Source organism: Antechinus flavipes, chromosome 2 (assembly GCF_016432865.1).
Source record: "Antechinus flavipes isolate AdamAnt ecotype Samford, QLD, Australia chromosome 2, AdamAnt_v2, whole genome shotgun sequence".
Taxonomy (NCBI): Eukaryota; Metazoa; Chordata; class Mammalia; order Dasyuromorphia; family Dasyuridae; genus Antechinus; species Antechinus flavipes.
Window position 1 is genome coordinate 178,475,656 of NC_067399.1, and position 22,389 is coordinate 178,498,044.

Below are 22,389 nucleotides of genomic sequence, written 5' to 3' on the forward strand. Positions count from 1 at the left end.
TTCTTTTTAACCATGTCAAAACTCTTCATAGCACCATTGTGGCCATGCTTATAAAAATATAGAAGATAAGACATTTTTACACTATTTTTTTCAGAATCACTTACTTTGCATTTTAGTGAATTTCACTAGTTCTGTTAAAAAAGAACATACTTATTACTCAAAGGAGGAAGTATAATAGTACATCTAAGCAGAAAGCAAGACAGTCTCATAGGGCCCTTTGATGCTGCCTGCCCATGATACTATTACCCCTATGGACTTATTGAGTTTTCCATCTATTCACTATGAGAAAAGGACAAAACAACTGTAATAATAACATTTAGATAGCAATTTAAATAACAAAGTGATACTCATATTATTTCATCATATCCTCACAAGGACAATGAAGTGGGTACTTTAATTATCCCCATTTTACAGATGAGAAAGTCAAAAAATTCTATCTATGTGGAGCAGTGGAAGGAAAGCTGAACTTAGAATCAGAGGACCTAAATTCAAACTTGAATTAGGTGGCCCTGGTTATAGCTTTTAATCTCTCAGCCTTAATTTCCATATTTGTGTAATGGGAGAGCAGATGACCCTTAAAGGACCCTTCCAGTTCTAGATCTAGAAGCCTTAACCCATTGCACATAACCTCAAGTATTCCTAAAGTCTGTCTACTTGACCTTTTAATCTCCCCACCATTTACAGTCATTAGGGCCCATCAATGAGGAGAACATAGCTTAAGTAGTTTGGGTCATATTATATAACTACAATTTGGAATTTGTCCTTGAGAATGAAAAGCTTTTTAGAGCAGTACATTTGAGCTCTTATTGAATAATTACCTGGAAGATATAGTTTCTCCTGCCTCTGGGGAGATGTAAATTTGTTAATTTATTAAGCACCCCTATTAATCAAGGATTGGATTCAATGGATACTAAAGAGATATTTAAAAAAAAAAAAAAAAAGGCCCTCAAGTAGCTTTTCAAGTGGTAAGTGATTAATAACATATTAAGTGCTTACTAGATACTAAGCACTAGGAATAAAAAAACAAAACAAAACCCAATCTCTGCTTCCAAGAAGTGTGTATTCAAGGGAGAGAAAATAGACAGTTCTGCTTTAGAAGAGCCAAGATCACTACAAATCAGAGTTTGACGTATTTTTAGTTGACTGGCTAGACTTAAACCAGTGTATATTAAATTTAAAAGTGTGTGGGAATACATTTTTCTTTCTGGGAACATTAAACATTTACCAGCATCCCAACACACTCCTGTATTGCTCTATAAATATTGTTTGAGGTCAGCAAGAGCGGAGTAGAAAGCTTAGTGATTATTGTCATCACCAAACTGGAGACCAGATGGCTAATTTTATTGTTCAGATATGTCCCACTCTTTATAACCCCATTTGGGGGTTTCTTGGCAAAAAATTTGAATTATTAGCCATTTCCTCCTCCAGCTCGTTTTACAGATGAGGAAATGAGGTAAATAAGTTTTAAGTAACTTGCCCAGGGTGTCACAGTCTCTTGAGGCCAGATTTGTACTCGAGAAGACTCATCTTCCTGACTTCAGGCCCAGCATTCCATCTACTGAACACCTAGCTGCCAATAAACTCATGATAACACTAATAATGACTAGTATTTATATAGTTCTTTAATATTTGCAAAATGCTTTATTATCTCATTTGAGCCTCAATACCCAAAACATGCAAATTATTTGTTGTTCAATTGATTCAGCCATGACCAACTCTCAGACCCCATTTGGAGGCTGTTTCTTAGCAAAAATACTGGAGTGGCTTGACTTGCCTTTTCTTGCTCCAGCTTATTTTATAAATGAATTGGGGCAGATAAGGATTAAGTGACTTGCCTACCATCACTAGGAAGCTATCTGAAGCCAGATCTGAACTCAGGAAGACTCTCCATTGTGCCACCAACTTGCCCATGTTAGATGTATAAAGTATATAAGGTCATATGAAAGGGAGACGACTAAAGGATCTTAATCCATTCATTGTTAGATGAGGATGGAGCCCAAGCACAAAATGAAAGGATTCTCTCTTGATTTGCAGAGAAGAGAATCCTAGCTCTAAAGCTAGAGAGTTATTTAAAAAGTCTTTTGCTTCAATCTCTAGCTCTAAAGCCAGAAAGTTATTTAAAAAGTCTTTTACTTCAACCTCCCCATTTTACAAATGAAGCAGCTGAAGAACAGCAACGTGACTTGTTCTAGTCCCAGTCAATAATATACTATATGTCATATATGTATATGTATATATATATATATATATATATATATGTATATATATATATATGTCATAATCCTTGTTAGAGGAATGACCAATGTAAAATTAATCTGTAAAATGAGCAGGTTAGAATAGGTGACCTCTGAAAGTTTCTTCCCTCTTTAAAACTAAGATCCTATAATGTCTTTCCCTGTCACCTATGATTTTATGGACAAAGGATGAGGATTGAGAAACAATTAGAATGAAGCCTCATTGGACTTCTTAAGTCACTCCACAGTAGTAATTTATCTAAACTGAAGCTACTTTGAAAAGCACAGGGAGTGCCTGGAACATAGTAAATGTTTGTTTCCTATCTGCTTAATTTGACTGACCTATTACATAATTTTTGTGGAATGCCTTAGAATTTTTCCTCTTTTCTTTATTCTTATGGGTTATAGTTGAAACCTGGTGTTGGAAGGAGGAAGAGGAGGAGGAGGAGGAGAAGGGATGGCTTCCATATTGTACTTATACTGGAATGTGGCATGGGCCTTCAAGGAGAGAAGAATAACATGTAGGGGAGAAAGATGACATGATAGAAGTCTTATAGGCATATTTAGAGTAATTGTATATTAGGACGTGAATTTGATAATAAAAGGGATCTTGAGTGCCACTGATCAGTCACATCCATGAAGAGCATCCCAGCAGAACCTTGAGAAGTGAATCTGCATTAAGAGGGCGTGAGATAAGACATAAGAGCAAGACATAATCAGGCATCTATCTACTGTCTATGTAGCTCACTAAAGAAGTTATACAGCCCTGAGCTCTGTTAATGTTCTAACAAGAATTGTTAGTGCAAAGGATAGATAGCAGAGGACTAAGAAAGAACTAAGAGGACAAAACTCAGGAGATTGTAGAGAAAGCAAGGAAGGTATAGAGGATGGTCAAAGAACAGAAACATGAAGACAGTGATGGTTTTAAGATAACTTCCAGTCCTAAACCTAAGATCCATTCAAAGTAAGCCCTATACCCACTTCTAACAAATTTTGCCCTGGAACAAAGTCCTGTTTGCCCCATGATAACTCTTGTTCTGGGACAGCTAGGTGGCTTGGTGGATAGAGCTCTAGGTCTGAAATGAGGAAAACATTTTTTTCTGAGTTCAAATCTGGCCTCAAGATGCTTACTAGTTGTGTTACCATAGGCAAGTTGTTTAACTCTGTTTGTCTCAATTTCCTCATCTGTAAAATGAACTAAAGAAGGAAATAGACAGCCATTCCAGTATCTTTGCCAAGAAAACCCCAATTGAGGGTCGTAAAAGATCAGACACAACTAAAATGACTGAATAACAGTCCTAATTCTGGGAAAATTTCTTCACTGAGTCTCATTTTAAGTGTGGTAGAAGCAGAGGGTACATCATAATATAATCCCTACTTTTTAACAAATCATAATGTGAAAAGCAATGAAAGAAATTGTTAATGTACTATAAAATATACAAATGAGAGACCATTACCCATCATGTGAAACCAAGACAATCCAGAATACTGCCACAAAATCATCTCACTTGTCCTAACCATCGTTTTTCCTTAAATTTTAGACTTCCCGAAATCAATGCAATCTCCCGATTCATCCCTACCAACCTTTCTCATTGTCCTTTTTGTCTTATAATTCTCCATCTAGCTCCTAAATGGATAATCTCTTAGATCAGGCATTTGGGCTTAAAAATATCTTGTCAAAAAATAAAAATAAAAATGTCCCGTCATTGCGTTGTAATGTGAGTTGTTGTTGTAATGTGAGTAACCATAAGAGCTCTTTGGGCATAGTTCAAAATAGCTTTAGAGAATGGTTGAATCAATATACCTCTACTTCGCCAACAATATATTAGTATCTCAATTTTCCCATATCCCTTCTAACATTTATCATTTTTCTTTTTTGTCATATTAGTCAGTTTGATAGGCATGGGGTAGTATAGCTCTGAGTTACTTTGATTTGCACTTCTTTAATCAATAGTGATTTAGAGCATTTTTTAATATTATAGATAACTTTGAATACTTTGTGTTTCAAACTGCCTGTTCATATCCTTTGACCTCTTATTGGTTGCGGAATGGCTTTTTTTATAAGTTTTTTTTGCCCCAAAGTGTTTTGCTTGTTTTTTTTTTTTTATTTACCCTAATTCACCTTCCTTTCTATCACATATTATCACTTTCCTAATGCCCTTCCCCTCCTATTTTCCTGTAAGATAAGATAGATTTTTATACCCAACTGAGTGTGTGTAATTCCCTCTGAAAGTTCATTCTAATGAGGGGGTGAAAATAAGGTTCACTCATTTCCACCCACTTTTCCCACATTCCCCTCCACTGTAAAAGCTCTTTCATACCCTCATTTATGTCAAATAATTTACTCCATTCTATTACTCCTTTCTCCTAGTGCATTCCTTTCTCATCCCTTAACTTTATTTTTTTAGATAACCATCCCATCATACTCAGCTCATACCTGTGCCTTCTATGTATTCTCCTAACTGCCCTAATAATGAGAACGTTTTTAGGAGTTGCAAGTATATTTATCTAAGTAGGAATGGAAACAATTTAACCTTATTGAAATCCATGATTTCTCTTTCCTGTTTTATCTTTTTTGTGTAACTCTTGATTTTATATTTGAAAGTCTACATTTTCTATTCAGCTCTCATCTTTTCATAAGGAATACTTATTCCTTATTTTATTGAATATTCATTTTTCCCCTGAAGGATTATATTTACTTTTGCCAGATAGGTGGTTCTTAGTTCTAATCCTATCTCCTTTTCCCTCAGAATATCATATTTCAGGACCTCTGATCTTCTAATGCAGAAGGTACTAAATGTTATATTATTCTGACTGGCTGCTCCATAATAATTATTTCTTTCTGGCTACTTACAATATTTTCTCCTTGACCTGAGTCCTCTAGAATTTGGCCATGATATTCCTGGAAATTTTTATGGATCTCTTTGAGGAGATGATGGACAATTTCTATTTTATCCTCTGATTCTAGAATATCAGGCCAATTTTTCTTGATAATTTCTTGAAATATATCAAGTTTTTTTGATCATGGCTTCCAGTTAGTCTAATAATTTTCAAATCATCCAGGTCAGTTAAAAATTTTTCAATATTTTTTGTCTCTTGATGTCTCACAGTCATTACCTTCCACTTGCCCAGTTCTAATTTTCAAGGAATTTTCTTCTTTAGAGAATTAAAGTACCTTTTTTTTCTATTGGCCACTTTGTAAGAAGACATTTTAAGTAGTTTGGTCTACTTTTTAAGCTTTTTCTTTCAGTGCATTTTCATATATCTTTTTCCATTTAGCCAATTCTACTTTTCACAGCATTCTACTCTTGGATTTCCATACCCTTAAAAAAAAATTATTTGGCCTATTCTGTTTTTTAAGATTTTTCAGGGGTTTTTTGTGCCTCTTTTCCTAAACTGTTGATATTTTATGGTTTTCTTGCATCACTCACATTTTCTCCCCAACTGTCTTAATTTTCAAAATCCTTTTTGACCTCTTCTATGGCCTGGTTCCACTTCATATTTTTCTCCTGTGTTTTGATTTTCCTTGTCACCAAAGTAACTTTCTATAGATAATTTTTTTTTCTATTTGCTCATTTTCCCTGTCTTTTCTTGACTTTTTTAACTCCATGATAAAATAGGTCTCTGCATTTGGGGTAGACAGTGTACTTTCCCAAGCTTCAGAATTTTTATCAGCTACTTTTCAGAGCTAATTCTAGGAGACTGCAAGTTTTCAGTCCTTCCAAAGTAGTATGATGTGATGAGAAGAGGGTTAGCTATTCTCCTGGCCTGTGTTATGCTTTGTTAGTGACCACAAGTACTCTTTTTCTGCCTTGGAATTGTAACCAGGTTCTCCCACTTTCCTATGGCTGCAAGCCCTAATGTCCTGGTATTTCTTGCCAGCCAGGACTACAGCTCAGAACTGAGTATAAACAATAAAAGAGAGTCCTACACTCAGAGGCAATAAAGGAACCCCTATAATCTATGATCAGCTGTCTAATAATCTGTCTGTGAGCTGACAGCTCTGAAAGCAGCCATTGTCAATGCTGATCAATTGTTCCTAATTCCTTCTCTTGGTTTTCTGGGTCCAGATCTGGATGGTGTATCCTACATTGGACTGCATTCCACTCTCACCCATGTGTGAAAGATCTTTCCAGCCAAGCATATAAATTGTCTTGGACTGGAAAATTGTTTCACACTGTCCTTTTGTGGGTTCTGCTGCTCCAGAATTTTGGGGGGAAATTACTTAAAAGTTAGAGGGGAGAGGGAGCCAAGACGGCAGAGAGGACACATGCTTCTTTCTTAGCTCTCCAACTACCTTCACACTAAATATGAAATTCAGCTTCTGAAATAGTGCTAGATTGACAGAATTCACAAATATTGGGAGTACAGCAAATTACCAGCATAAGATAATTTCGAAGATGACCAGAAAAGGTCTGTTTTGGTCAGGCAGGGGAACAAGAGTAGGCCAGGCACAGACATGGAGGCCAGCGCACATTGAGCAGACCCAGGGCAGGGTGGAGTCTCTGCTGGGTGGGGAATCTACGGGAAAGACTCTACCACAGTTTTGGCTACTCTGCCCTGGTTTCAAGCCAGTAGATCAGCAGAGAAGTTTCCATCCAACACAAACACAAAAAGTAAAGAGTGAACCCCAGAGTCTCACAAGACCTGGCCAACCCCACCCAGCACTTGGAGTGACTCAGCACACTCCCAGCACAAGCCATTAATCCCAGCCGCTGTTGCTTCCTTGTCTGTAGAGGAAGCTTGGAATTCCTTTCCCCTAAAAGCAGATCCCAATTTTTTAAAAAATGAGTAAAAAAAGCAAAGTGAGCTCTTAACTATAGACAGCTTCTATAGTGAAAGAGAACAGATTTCAAACCCTGAGGAAACTAAAAGCAATCTGGTCCCCACCACATAAGACTCTCCAAGAAGAAAAGATCTTAAAAGAGAGCTAGAAGAAAAATGGGGTAAAGAAAGGAAAACTCTGCAAGAGGGTCTGGAAAAGGCATATAACTCATTAAAAGAAAGATTTGATAAAGTAGAAAAAGAAAACATCTCCCTGAAATGTGAAATGGAACAGGTAAAGAACTCCCAGGAAAACAGAATTTGTGATTTGGAAAAAGAAAATAATTATAAAAGAAAATTTGTGAAATAGAAAAAAATTCCATAGAACAAAACAACTCATTTAAAAACTCAACTGGACAAGTACAAAAAGAAGTAAAAAAGTAATTGAAGAAAATAATTCATTAAGAATTGGAACTGAACAAATAGAAATGAATGACTCAAGGAGACATCAAGAATCAATCAAGCAAAATCAAAAAAAAAGAAAAAGAAAAAAATAGAAATGTTAAATACCTGCTTGAGAAAACAACAGACCTGGAAAATAGATCAAGGAGAGATAATATAAGGATTATTGGACTCCCTGAAAATCATGATGAAAAAAGGAGCCCAGACACTATTTTTCAGGAAATCATCAAAGAGAACTTCCCAGATGTCAAAGAATCAAAAAATAAAATAGCCATTGAAAGATTTCATCAAACACCTACTGAAAGAGACACTAAAATTACTCCAAGGAATATTGTGGCTAAATTTCAGAACTATTGGACCAAGAAAAAAAATATTACAAGCAGCCAAAAAAAAAAATCAAATACCAAGGAGCCATAATAAGGATCACTTAGGATGGATCTAGTATCTTCCATTTTAAAGGATTGAAGGGCATGGAATCTGATATTCTGAAAGGCAAAGGAACTTTGCACTCTCAGAACTAGATAAATCAAAGCACAAAATAAATACGTTAAAGAGGTAAATAGAATACTAGAAAAGTAAGGTATGATAGATCTTTGGAGAAAACTGAATGGAAACAGAAAGAAGTAAACTTTCTTCTCAGCAGTCCATGGAACCTATACAAAAATTGACCATATATTAGGACATAAACACCTGAAAATCAAATGCAGAAAGGCAGAAATAGTAAATGTATTCCTTACAGATTCTGATGCAATAAAAACTACATTAAATAAAAAGCCAGCAGAAAATAGGCCAAAAAGTAATTGGAAACTAAATAATCTCATATTAAAGAATGAATGGGTGAAACTAATCATAGACACAATTAATAATTTCATCCAAGATAATGACAATAATGAACAACATACCAAAATTTGTGGGATGCAGCCAAAGCTGTAATAAGAGGAAATTTTATATCTCTAGAGATTTACTTGCATAAAATAGAGAAAGAAAAGATCAATGAATTGGGCTTGCAACTAAAAAAGCTAGAAAAAGAGCAAATTAAAAAGCCTCAATCAAATACTAAACTTGAAACTCTAAAATTAAAAGGAGAGATTAATAAAACTGAAGTTAAAAAATAAAACCAACTATTAAATTAATAAACCTAAGAGTTGGTTTTATGAAAAAAAAATTAGATAAACCTTTAGAATCTACTAAAAAGCTATTAGAATTAATCCACAACTTTAGCAAAGTTACAGGATACAAAATAAATCCACATAAATCATCAGCATTTTTATACATCACCAACAAAATACAACAGCAAGAAATATGAAGAGAAATTCCATTTAAAATAACTGTTAATCGGATAAAATATTTGGGAATCTATCAGCCAAGGGAAAGTCAGGGACTATATAAGCAAAACTACAAAACACTTTCCACACAAATAAAGTCAGATCTAAGCAATTGGAAAAAGATTAAGTGCTCTTAGATAGGCCAAGCGAATACAATAAAGGTGACAATACACCCTAAACTAATCTATTTATTTAATGCTATACCAATCAAACGCCCAAGGAACTATTTTATTGACCTAGAAAAAATAACAAAATTCATCTGGAAGAACAAAAGGTCAAGAATTTCAAGGGAGCTAATAAAAAAAAAAATCAAATGAAGGTAGCCTGGCTGTACCATATCTAAAACTATATTATGATGCAGTGGTCATCAATACTATTTGGTACTGGCTATGAAATAGACTAGTTGATCAGTGGAATAGGTTAGGTTCACAGGACAAAATAGTCAATAACTATAGCAATCTAGTGTCTGACAAACCCAAAGACCCCAGCTTTTGGGATAAGAATTCACTATTTGACAAAAACTGCTGGGAAAATTGGAAACTAGTATGGCAGAAACTAGGTATTATCCACACTTAACACCATATGTATACCAAGATAAGGTCAAAATGGGTTCATGATCTAGGCATAAAGAATGAGATTATAAATAAATTAGAAGAACATAGGACAGTTTACCTCTCAGACCTGTGGAAGAGGAAGGAATTTATGACCAAAGAAGAACTAGAGATCATTATTGATCACAAAATAGAAAATTTTGATTATATTAAGTTAAAAAGGTTTTGTACAAACAAAACTAATGCAGACAAAATTAAAAGGGAAGCAACAAACTAGGAAAACATTTTTACATTTAAAGGTTCTGATAAAGGCCTCATTTCCAAAATATATAGAGAACTGACTCAAATTTATAAGAAATCAAGCCATTCTCCAATTGATAAATGGTCAAAAGATATGAACAGACAATTTTCAGATGAAGAAATTGAAACTATTTCTAGTCATATGAAAAGATGCTCCAAGTCATTATTGATCAGAGAAATGCAAATTAAGACAACTCTGGGATACCACTACACACCTGTCAGACTGGTTAAGATGACAGGAAAAGATAATGCTGAATGTTGGAGGGAATGTGAGGAAACTGGGACACTGATACATTGTTGGTGGAATTATGAACAAATCCAACCATTCTGGAGAGCAATTTGGAACTATGCTCAAAACGTTATCAAACTGTGCATACCCTCTGATCCAGCAGTGTTTCTATTGGGCTTATATCCCAAAGAGATCCCAAAGGAGGGAAAGGAACCCAGATGTGCAAAAATGTTTGTGGCAGCCCTTTTTGTAGTGACAAGAAACTGGAAACTGTGTGGATGCCCACTAATTGGAGAATGGCTGACTAAATTATGGTATTTGAATGTTATGGAATATCATTCTTCTGTAAGAAATGACCAGCAGGATGATTTCAGGGAGGCCTGGAGAGACTTACATGAATTGATGCTAAGTGAAATAAGCAGAACCAGACAATCATTACTCATGGCAACAACAAGATTATACAATGATCAGCTCAGATGGATGTGGCTCTCTTCAACAATGAGATGATTCAAATCAGTTCCAATTGTTCAGTAATGAAGAGAATCAGCAATACCCAGAGAGAGAACTATGGGAAATGAGTGTGGACCACAACATAGCATTTCTACTCTTTCTTTGTTGTTTGTTTGCATTTTTGTTTTCTTTCTCAGGTTTTTTTCTTTCTTTCTAGATCTGACTTTCCTTATGCAGCAAGATACTGAACTACCTGACATTTGGGGGTAGGGAGGAAAAGAGGAGAAAAGTTGTAACAGAAGGTTTTGCAACAGTCAATGTTGAACAATTACCCATGCATATATTTTATAAATAAAAAGCTATAATAAAACAAAATAAAAGTTAGAGGGGAATTTAGAAGACCTTAGCTGAGTCCCTCTCTTTTTTCTGCCATCATGGTTCTGTGTAAAGGACAGTGTCCTGCACATAGTAATCACTAAATAAATGCTTGCTATTATTATTAGATATCCATTCCATCCAAATTTGACCTCCTCTGATTATCCCCCAAATTCTGTGAAGGTACATAAAGGCAGTGTTCATTTTACTAAAAAAAAAAAAATTAGGGAACAAAACAAAACAATAAAAAGAATGTAAAAATGCTGACATTAAATAGTAGAGGCAGAGGGGGAAAAAATCTCATAAAATCCATGAAACCAAAAAAAAAAAAATCCTCAAACACCAATCTACAGTGATCAGGCCAAACAATCCCATGGATTTTCATTTCAATATGCACTGCAGAAGGGAGTTTCCTCACCAACACTATTTGCCAATTTATCTGGTTAAATAAAAACGAAAATATCCAAAGGCCAAGTGACTATTCCTCCCTGAATATTATTTTTTATTCATTACATCAACCCAGTTATGTTTTCTGTTTAAACTATCCTGTGAAGACATAAGACTGAAATAGTAACAGCAGTGATAATTTTTGTTTCTATATACTACACTTGTTATACAATATCATATTTGGACTTCACAACTACCCTGTGAAAGGGTAATGAAAAGATTATTCCCATTTTAAAGGAAACTGATGCAGAAAAAGGTTAAATGACTTATTTTTTAGCCAACATCAAAAGCCACTATCAAAGACAAGACTTCATAACTCCGAAATTGAGCACTGCATCCACCATGCTACATTTAAGAGGTAGCTCTTAAATCATCCAGATTTATCCATTATTTTCCTGATATTACAGGTTATACTAGCATAGCCCTATATGAATCCAGTATTTTAAAACTGGTCAATTACCAATACTTTCTGAAATTTTGATTTCCAGAGTCAATACAACATTAATTATTAGCTTTGAATTATTAATCATTAGCTTTGGATTATCCAAATAGTCATGGTGATGGGAAATGCCAAGTAAAATCTGAGTTCACAATCTAGATTGAGTGTTAAGGATATATCGCATGGAAAAATAACATGGAAAAAAACCTATAATTTTGACCACACAGATACATTCATTATGGTGCAGTCATAATTACAGCATTGCCCCTCAGGTTTTCCATCATAAATAGGAATACAATTTTTTCCAGATGGAATATACCACTCATAGGTTTTCTGCCCCATGGGGATTTTAATGATTGGTTTTGCAAATTGAGGGTAGAAATAAGGACAAAAGGGTTATGAACAGAATGAAAGACATGTAATTTTATATTTAACTAATTCTTTAAATTGGAAGCACACACACAAAATAATAATACATATCCAGCCAAGAAAGTTGGTTAAGAACATAATATCAACCCTAAAGTGGAGAAATTAATGTGTTGTGCTGGAAAGAGTCCTAGCCTCGAAGACAAATGTCCAGGCCTGGCTGGTTTGGCCATCCAACAGCTATATGAACTTGTGCAAATCACGTCCTCTCTGGTTCTCCTTCATTAGCAAAAAAAAATGAAAAAAAAAATACCCACTATATTTCCATTGCACATGATAATAGTGAATACCAAGTGCTTTATATATTGTGAAGCTCTAGAGAAATATGAGCTATTGTTAAAACCAATTCAGTAAACAATGATTAAACAACTATTATGTGCCAGACACTACGCTTACTGCTGGAGACACACAGATAAAATTAAAACAAAATTTTTTAAATAGTCCCTGCTCTTAAGATCACAGAAGGAGAAAATATACAAATATGTACTTAAATATATCGTTTTGTGTATGTTAGTTGATGAGTCATTTTCAGTCCCATCCAAATCTGTATGATCCCAATTGGGGTTTGTGTTAGAGATATTGGAGTGGCTTTATAGTTCTGCACTTATTTTACAGATGAGGAAACTGAGCCAAACAGGGTGAAGTGAATTGCCTAGGGTCACACAGCTAGTAAGTGTCTGAGGCCAGATTTTAACATGTCTTTTTGACCACACATGGCACTCTATCCACTGCACTACCTAATTGGTCTACATAGTTTGTATTTACATATTATATATCTGTATTTGTATTTTTGATATGTGAGTAGCTTCAGTCCCAAGGTCCACTGTTATGAGACTGTCTCATCATTGGTGGAAATGAATGCCTTATGTCTGTCTATATGAAAGGCAGGGTAGTGTTGGAGAGAATGGAAGAGACTTTCAGTGTCTCCAGTTTTTAAGTTTTCTTCCAGTTTTCTAATTTCAAGTCCTTTTAAGTCCTTTATGGCTTCTTGCTTCAAGAGAGCAATGGAAAAGGCCAAACTCATTTCCATTTGCTGAAAGAAAAAAAGACTCCAGGAAGATATAAGAGCAAGAGGTCTCCATTATGTTCCTATCCCCAATTTGCTATACCAGACACTTCCAGGAACTTTCTCTTCAATTTTGATTGAGCTAATATATCTTACTCTCTATGAGAAAGCTCCTTCATCTATTTTGTCTGGTATGTGTTCTCCTGCATATATCTTTTCTGATTTCTGTTTTGATATGTGCATTCATTGTAAAGCTGGTACTTGGTGGGCAAGGGGTTTTCTCATCTGTAAAATGAAGCAAAGTAAATGCTCTCTACAAATCCTTCCATTTCTAGCAATTTATAATTCTTTAATATGTAGATTATAAAATAGAATGTAATCATAAAGAAATTGGCTCAATTCAATTATGTCTCTGTTTACACATTTGAATAATAGGAACAATGGTTGTAAACTACTTCCCTATTAAACTACATCTTTTTCCAGGCACACAAAAGCCTCACATTCTAGGTAGTGCTATATGTGAATTTATTCAGGGCTCAGGTACTCAAATCTTCAGGTCCTCAGTCAAGTCTTCACTGATCTGATGGCAAAGGAAAAAGTCATTGTGGTTTCAGCTTTTCTCCTTGACAAAGAGGTTGCTTCTACAACATTATTTACCTCCAAAATTCTTTCCCTTTTCTCCTTTGTCTTTATTCTAGCTATGTTCCTTAACCCATTTTATGGATTGAGAAGCCAACTTGATCAAGTGCCAACTGGCTTTGTGACTTTTAATCTGATGATTAAAGGTCTGCCTCCCTTACTCTTTACTTTTTATAAATACTCTAGATTCATTATAACAATCTGTCTTGCTGTCTGTCTCTGTCTCTCTATTCTTTAATATAGGTAACTCCCTTTTTTTTTTTTACCATCTTTTCCTCTGGTGCCTATCTTTTGTGGTGCACAACGAATCCTCTCTATCCCTCTGCCCTAAATTCAAAAATGAATCATAGTAAGGGAGGTACAGAGAAGACAAGGGAGGCAGAAGCACCTTCAAAATCAAATCTAGCAACTGGGTGGGCACAATGAATAGAACACCAGACAGGAATCAGGAAGACTTTAATTCAAATATGGCCTTAGGCACTAGTATGACTCTGGACTAATCATTTAACCTTGTTAGCCTTGGTTTCCTCATCTGTAAAATGAGCTGGAGAAGAAAATGGCAAACCACTTCAGTATCTTTCCACCAGAAAGAAATCATAGTTAGACATGATTGAAAATAACTAAACAATAACAAATTAACCTCACAAATGAACAAATTGATTTCACAATTTAAAAAGTGATGTTTTTTATTTACTTCAGAATATTTAACATACCCTTGTTGGGTTGTGTTCATTTCTAGAAATCACATTTTAGGAAGAAAAAAAAAAAAAAAAAAACATTGACAAGCTGGAAAATGACCAGAGGAGTCTGAGCAGGATAGTGAAGGGTTGAGGGATCATGAACCTGAGAACTGGGTATTAAACCTGGAAAAGACAAGACTTAGGAAACATATAATTACTATCTTTGAACTACTTTCAGGATAGTTATATTGAAGAGGAAATAGACAATTTGCATTAAGTTGTGTGGAAAAAGTGAAGCACTCACAGCTCAAGTACATATTGATCAGTGACTGTTAGCTAAATTAATTGAAACCTTAAGGCTTTAGTTTCAGCTTCTCCAGAGTCACTTGATTTTAGATAAAGCCTGGACTACATTCCATTGTCCAAAGGGATTAAAAAAGTATACTTCGCCAAAGAAACTATAGCATCATCTTATCTACTGCATTCCACTGACCAAATAGGGGAATAGAGACTTATGTAGCCAATCACAACATACAGAGGGTGGGATTTGGGGGGTTCTTTGAAATGTATAAAAACTGTGAACACTCTCAAGGGAGTGGGCCTCCTACTGTGAGTCTCTATCTCAGTGGGACTGCCCTGCCTCTCATGAGATGCTATAATAAACAATGCTTTCTACTTTGAGTGATCTCTGAGTAGTCATTTTTGGGTAAGGGTCTTTTTACGTCCCACACAGTTGGGGGCTTGTCCGGAATGGCATCTTTGGGAGAAAAGGCTGTGCACCCCAGCTAGGGACAGGCACCCATAGAGCAGTTTTCTCCATGGTCTCTGGCTCTGGGTGTGCAGCCTCCCTTCCTGCCTAGACAATGACCCAAGGCAGAGGTACTCAGTGGAAAGCAGAATTGAAGACTGAAGGAAGTAGAGTCCTAATGACCTGCAATACTGTCTGGAAGACTTACATGTGTAAACTCGAGGTAAAGCTCTTGGGAATCTGGGGATCTATTGGCTGGGTCGAGGGAGACCCCAAGGGATTAGCCTTCTTAAATTTGTTTTTGGTGTGGACTGCTTTCAACCCCAGTGATAAAGGACTTTCTGAGGAAGCTCTCAGGTGACTATGAGTGTGAGGGTGACTCCCGCGGATACCTCATTTGGGACAAGATTGTAAAATAGGATAGAAGCAATCCAAGAATTTGTATCAGGATGTTAACTAGGGAAGAAAACTGGGAGGATGTTCCCAGGACTATTTGAGTATAAATCTGTATGTAAAAGGTGAAAATAGAGTTCTGCATGTGTCTGTTTGCTTGCTTTGCATTTTGTGTTCCGTGTTAAAAGTTAGCAAGCTTGTAAGAGATAAGAAAAATATCAAGCTGAATTGTTGGAATTGGAATTCATTCAGAGTAGTAATTCTTTCAGAATGTCTTAGAATGTATTGGTCTTCAATCATGGTAAAGTAATTTGGGAGTTAATTTTTGGGCTTCTCAAGATTTGGATAGTGCAAGAAAAGAGAATCTTTTTTCTCTTTCTCTCCCCTCTACCTCTGGCTGACTGCAGCAGCTTTGTGGGAAAGGGGGAGAGAAGGGGAAAATAAAAACATAGATTGAAAGGGCACTCAGACTTGTGGAATTTTGCCAGGAAAAAAAAAAAAAACAAAAAAAAAAAAAAAAAAAACTGGTGCTTAACTCTTTCCTGGCTTACTAAAGAAAAAAAGTTTGAATGGAATATCTAGTCATTCTGTATGAAGGAAGAGAAATGCACTAAACAGGCTTGGAAGTTTAGAGAAGCTCCGTTTGGATTCTGGATGGCAAGAATCTCAAGCTGAAACAAATTTCTCTCAGTATTATTCCTGGGGAAAAGCCCCTAGGTCTGTGTGTTAAATGTTTTGTTTAATGTTGTAACTGTGCAGTCTGTGTGATTTGTGTTCTGTGTGATTTGTCTGTTTTGTTAATTTAAAAGCTCTGTTAAGTTTTAAGAACAATTATTAAGAAATTTGGGAATTGCTTGTGATTTTAAACATTTTAACTTGATATACTAATTTGGAAGTAAAGAAAAAAAGTGGGGGGAGGGGAGACAGCCTGCTCGAGTTAGAGAAAAGGAAAAAAGCAATAAAATTCAAACTTAGCCTGGGCTGGGCCATAAAAGCTCTGCCTGGACAGATAAGAGAATACAGGAGATTTATGAAGGATTGATTTGTAGGAGCAATTAAAGGTTTGAATGATTTTAGAAAGAGAAGGTAAAGTATTTGGGAGTAGAAAAAAGAAGTGGGAGGAGGACAGCCACGTGGAATCTTCTCTCCACCCCCACCCCCCTATCTTCCAGCCATTTTTTTTTTTTTTTTTTTTTTTATCAAGCTGCTGCTGGTGAAGCAAACTGTGATTTAAAGAGACAGGCTGCTCTTACAAGATGTTAATCGATTGAATATTTGTTTCTTTAGATACATAATGGTTTTCTTGTTTAAGGAATATGACCATAAATGCGATCTATGTTTGAAAGCATTATTTTAAAAATGTTAATTGATGTTTTTAAGAGCTTTTTAGATTCTTTTATGTGAATGATGCCAATTATTTAAAGGGACTCCAAGAATAATAGTTTTTGCCTTCATCCTTTTGAAAATGTTTTTGTTATGGAAAATATGTAGTTTGGGATTTTTCTGTGCATTGGGTATTTTAAAAGCAAAATGACTGATATAATATTCAATTTATGGAACATCTACTTGGGTAAGAATTGTGTGAACATTCTGGGACAAATTTCTTACTGTTAAAAGTCTTACAATATGTAGATAAATCTTCTTACAGCAGGGCGGAAAAAAATGTGACCTTGTCTAAATTGCTATCAGATTGTTTATTTATGAGCACAGGGAATGAGAATTTCTTAAGACAAATTGCAATTTGTGGAACATGAGGCAAAATATTTAGGTCATTGTATATGTGAAGAGGAAAAGAAATTAGTCTGCAAATCACTTGAGGGAAAGAATGGAAACAGTAAAGGTAAGAGATTGGCTGGCGGATTTTACCAAACTGCCATTAGTGAGGCATCTCAAATATCTGTTGGTCGTAGTGGACCACCTGATCTCACAGGTGGAGGCCTTTCCCCTTGCCCGTGCAACTGCCTTGACAGTCATAAAAGTACTCTTTGAGCATATCATTCTGAGATATGGGTTGGTAGAGCAGATAGATTCGGACCAAAGCACCCATTTCACAAGTAAGATCCTCTTATCTGTGGCCCAAACTCTAGAGATATCATGGAACTTACATACCCCCATGGCTTCTGCCCTCATGAGATAAAGTGGAAAGGATGAATAAGGAAATTAAACAGCAACTGACTAACTAGCTTTAGGGACATAATTGTCCTGAACTAAGTGCCTTCCCCTTGCACTTAGAACAAAACTCCGAAGGGACGTGGGATTATCACCTTATGAATTATTGTATGGTCACCCTTATCCAAAGGGATTCAAGATTCTTCCTTGGATCCAATATTTGAAACCAAGGATTTGTTTTTTAAGAAAATGTCATGTCATCTGAAAACTTTACAACTAAAAGGGCTTAAGGGCTTATTGCTCAAGACTCCTCAGGATTCACAATGCATAAGTTCTAGCTTGGAGACTGGATCCTGGTTCGGACATGGAAGGAGGACAAGCTGACCCTGACCTGGGAAGGACTGTTCCAGATCCTCTTGACATCAGATAATAGCAGTGATCCACAGAAAAGAGGGTGGACTCAGCATCCCAGAATTAAAGAACCAGTGGATGCTCCAAGGGTGTGGATTTCCAAACTGAATTCAGAAAATGAGCTGAGACAAACACTGAAAAGGAATTGATGAACTCTAATCTTGATAGTGGTATTGATCTGGGGTACCTTATTGGGGCATTGCCTAAATCAAACAGGTGCAGAGCCATGGATGGGAGAGAGTAAATGTGAATGGACCTTTACTTGTCAACCAGAAAGGGTAGATATAGATTGTAGTGAGTATAGAAACAGATGGAGCAAGTCAAATATTGTTTGTGATGGGTCAGTGATTGTGTCCACCAGCATTTATTAGAAGATAATGAGGAATGTTTAAAGGAATTTATAAAGAAGCCTACTTGTCAAACACCCTGTAATCTACTCAAACTGGTGATGCTAATGGGTGGGGAGATGCCTGGCCCCAGCAGAGATTATCAAGGAATATGGACCAGTGACATGGGCCCAAGATGGTAGTTGGGGATATCAGACCCCAACACACACACACACACACACACACGCACACATGCACACATGCACACACACACACAAATACACAGAGAGATTAATTAATTCAACTGCAGGCAGTCTTAGAGGTAACAACTAACCAAACTGCTCAGGCCCTTGATCTATTAGCCAATCAAGCCACGCAGACAAGGGAAGCTATTTTATAACATTGATTAGTTTTAGATTATGTTAGCAGAGGAAGAAAGGGTCTGTGGGAAACAAAATCTGTCCACCTGTTGTATGCAAATGGATGATAACAGACAAGTAGTAAAAGAAATTACTAAGGGTATTTGAAGTATAGTTCATGTGCCTGTACAAGTTTGGAAATCTCTCTTTCACAAATTGGAATCCTTACTAACTGCTAAGTAATTAGAGTTGATCTAATCTTACAAGAAGTTGTTTTGGCCAGAACCTGAAACAAGGTACTAAGTAGAACTAATCAAGACAAGGCTTGTGTTCCCACCTTTACTCAAGGGAGTCCACACCTTAAAGCTCTTTGGGCCAGAGAGCACTATGGGAGAAAACCCATAATCCCATTCTCTCAGAAGGTTCACATATAAGGCGAGACAGCCATTCCAGAATACACTTTTTTCCTCTTGGCTGGCTGATCGCGCTAGACTCGAGAGAAACGACTCTGCTGCAGAGAACACTTTTGACGGACTTCAGTGGAGCTACGCCAGAAGCCCTCTCTCCGCGGCAAGTTGGTGACTGGGCTCCCCAGAAGGAGATAAGAGAGATCTTCCATCTCTGTTGGAGGCAGAAGAAAGCAGAGGCAGAGGCTGAAGGACAGAACCTTTGGATTTGGAGACATCCGAAGGGCTCTAAGCTCTCCCCCTTTCTTTTGTTTTAAAACATAGGGGGTTTCTGAGGGGGTACACATAAATCCATCAATATGGGCCAGGACTTTGTAACAGATATACATGGTATACATAAATCCATCAATATGGGAGGCATTATACATAATTTACATGAGCACATAGCAATATAACACAGGCTAGTAGTAATGTAACAAATAACAAGAATCAATCTGAAAATTTACACATGTCCATAAGTCCTAGAAACAGTCCAATAGGATTCCATTGTCCATTAGTTCATGTGCCAGGAATCTAATAATTCTTGTGAGCACAATCAGCAACAGAACCACCCGATATTTCTTGGGTGTTCTCCTTTGTTTCAAGGGTCTGCTCCATCTTTCTGCGATGGACAAGGCGAATGCGGCTCGTAGGCACCCATCTGATTCCTTCTCCACCTGTAGAGATGCAATGGTAGAGTTCAAATGTTGGAGTTTGTTCTTCTCAGAGCACAGCCGGTTTAGAGGCTTAGAGCCCTTCGGATGTCTCCAAATCCAAAGGTTCTGTCCTTCAGCCTCTGCCTCTGCTTTCTTCTGCCTCCAACAGAGATGGAAGATCTCTCTTATCTCCTTCTGGGGAGCCCAGTCACCAACTTGCCGCGGAGAGAGGGCTTCTGGCGTAGCTCCACTGAAGTCCGTCAAAAGTGTTCTCTGCAGCAGAGTCGTTCCTCTCGAGTCCAGCGCGATCAGCCAGCCAAGAGGAAAAAAGTGTATTCTGGAATGGCTGTCTCGCCTTATATGTGAACCTTCTGAGAGAATGGGATTATGGGTTTTCTCCCATAGTGCTCTCTGGCCCAAAGAGCTTTAAGGTGTGGACTCCCTTGAGTAAAGGTGGGAACACAAGCCTTGTCTTGATTAGTTCTACTTAGTACCTTGTTTCAGGTTCTGGCCAAAACAACTTCTTGTAAGATTAGATCAACTCTAATTACTTAGCAGTTAGTAAGGATTCCAACAGTCTTGGTTTGATAGTGGCTGGTGGAAACTTATTGCAATCAGTGGTATTATTCTGTTGCCACTATGTTTGCCCTATATAATTACATTGGTAACAAAAATAGTTCAAAGATCACTATCAAGAATCTTATATACGGAGGATGCTATTAAAAATGATTTTACAGAAAGGGATCCCTCTTTGGGATGGGAGGCAGTAGCAGGGGGTGATCCAGATGAGGAGATTAACAAGCAATGTGTAAAGAAGGTTAATTGAATTTGACCATGATGTTCTTCATGAGGAAATATATATATATATATATATATATATATATATATATATATATATATATATTTGTAAATAACAGGGGGGATTGTGTGGAAAAAGTGACTTACAGCTCAAGCACATAGTGATCAGTGACTGTTAGCTAAATTAATTGAAGCCCTAAGGCCTCAGTTTCGGCTTCTCCACGTGATTTTAGATAAGGCTTGGACTCCAAAGTATATGTGGCCGAAGAAGCTATAGCATCATCTTATCTACTGCATTCCATTGACCAAATAGGGGAATAGAGACTTATGTAGCCCAATCACAACATATAGAGGGTAGGATTTAGGGGGATTTTTGTCTGAAATGTATAAAAACTGGAAATACTCTCAAGGGAGCGGGCCTCCTACTGTGAGTCTCTCTCTCAGTGGGACTGCTCCCACTTTTCATGAGACGCTATAAATAATGCTTTCTACTTTGAGTGATCTCTGAGTAGTCATTTTTGGGTAGGGGTCTTTTTACGTCCCACACAAGTGAAAGTTAAAGAGAAAAACCAATGTTGAGTCAATGTAAATTATAATTTTCTAATTAGCTGTATCTAAGAATTGAGTTAATGAGTTAATACTAGATGATAGAAGCTATTTGGTGGAATAATTAGGCCTGAAGTCATGGTTAAATTTGGATTCCAATCCCAACTCAGACTTATTAGGTATCTATTCCTAGACCAATAATTTCACATCTGAATCTCAAGAGGGATAAGACCTTTAGCATCTACTTAATAATGTTGTTATTGAGAACTAAATGAGTTTATCAAACACTTAGCAGAGTGTATGGCACATAAAAAATGTTTAATATATGTTTATTGACTAGAAAACTTAAAAGCATTGTATAAATGTTAGTGATGATCAAGCAGCTAGGTGGTGCAATGGATAGAGTGCTGGGCCTTTCCTGAATTCAAATCTGGCATCAGTAAGAAAATTGGAGCTGGAGAAGGAAATGGCAAATTCAAATGGCACTTCAGTATCTCTAGCCAAAAAACCCCAAATAAGGTCAGTCAGACATGATTGAAAAATGATCTAATAATCTTTGTCATAAACAGATGTCATAGCTAGATTCATCACCCAGACACAAAGTTGACCTAAATAACTAGTAAATTCCCTTGAACTCTAGTATTGTATAATCCTAATAATACTCATAGAGAGGTAGTGAGTAAAGGAAGTAATGATAGGGAGCTACTCTAGGAATAAAGAAGACCTTTGATATTTAACCGACTCTTGTGATCCTTTGTCAAGTAACAAACTCTCAAAATCATAGGTCCAGTTTTTTTAAATATTGTACTCATATTTCAAGAACCATTGATTTCATTAGTAGGGATACTCCCTCAATCATGAGGCAATATGATCTGTAAAATGAGAAAGTTAGATAATCCTGCCTAGTTATAAAATTTTGATTCTGAGAACCAACTTTCATTCTCTCTACATCTTAGTAGATAATTTCTGTAGTTAAGAAATTCATCACACTGTGGACTCTAATAACAAAAGGGCATGGAGTAAATCTAATATTTAGGGGGAAAAAATTCCGAGTCTATATGTGGTTTCTCTATGTTGATAAATTATAGACAAAAGTGAATTCAACAAAAGTATTGAGATTCAAAATGTCATTCTCAAAGTTGTTGAATACATCAGGGTCTACTGATTTTTTCCCTGGAAGTTGGAATTTAGGGTGATTAAATTTAAAAATGAAGTTAATGGGGAAAGGATCCAAGATGAACTTGGTAAGCTTACAAAGACTTTTCTCAAG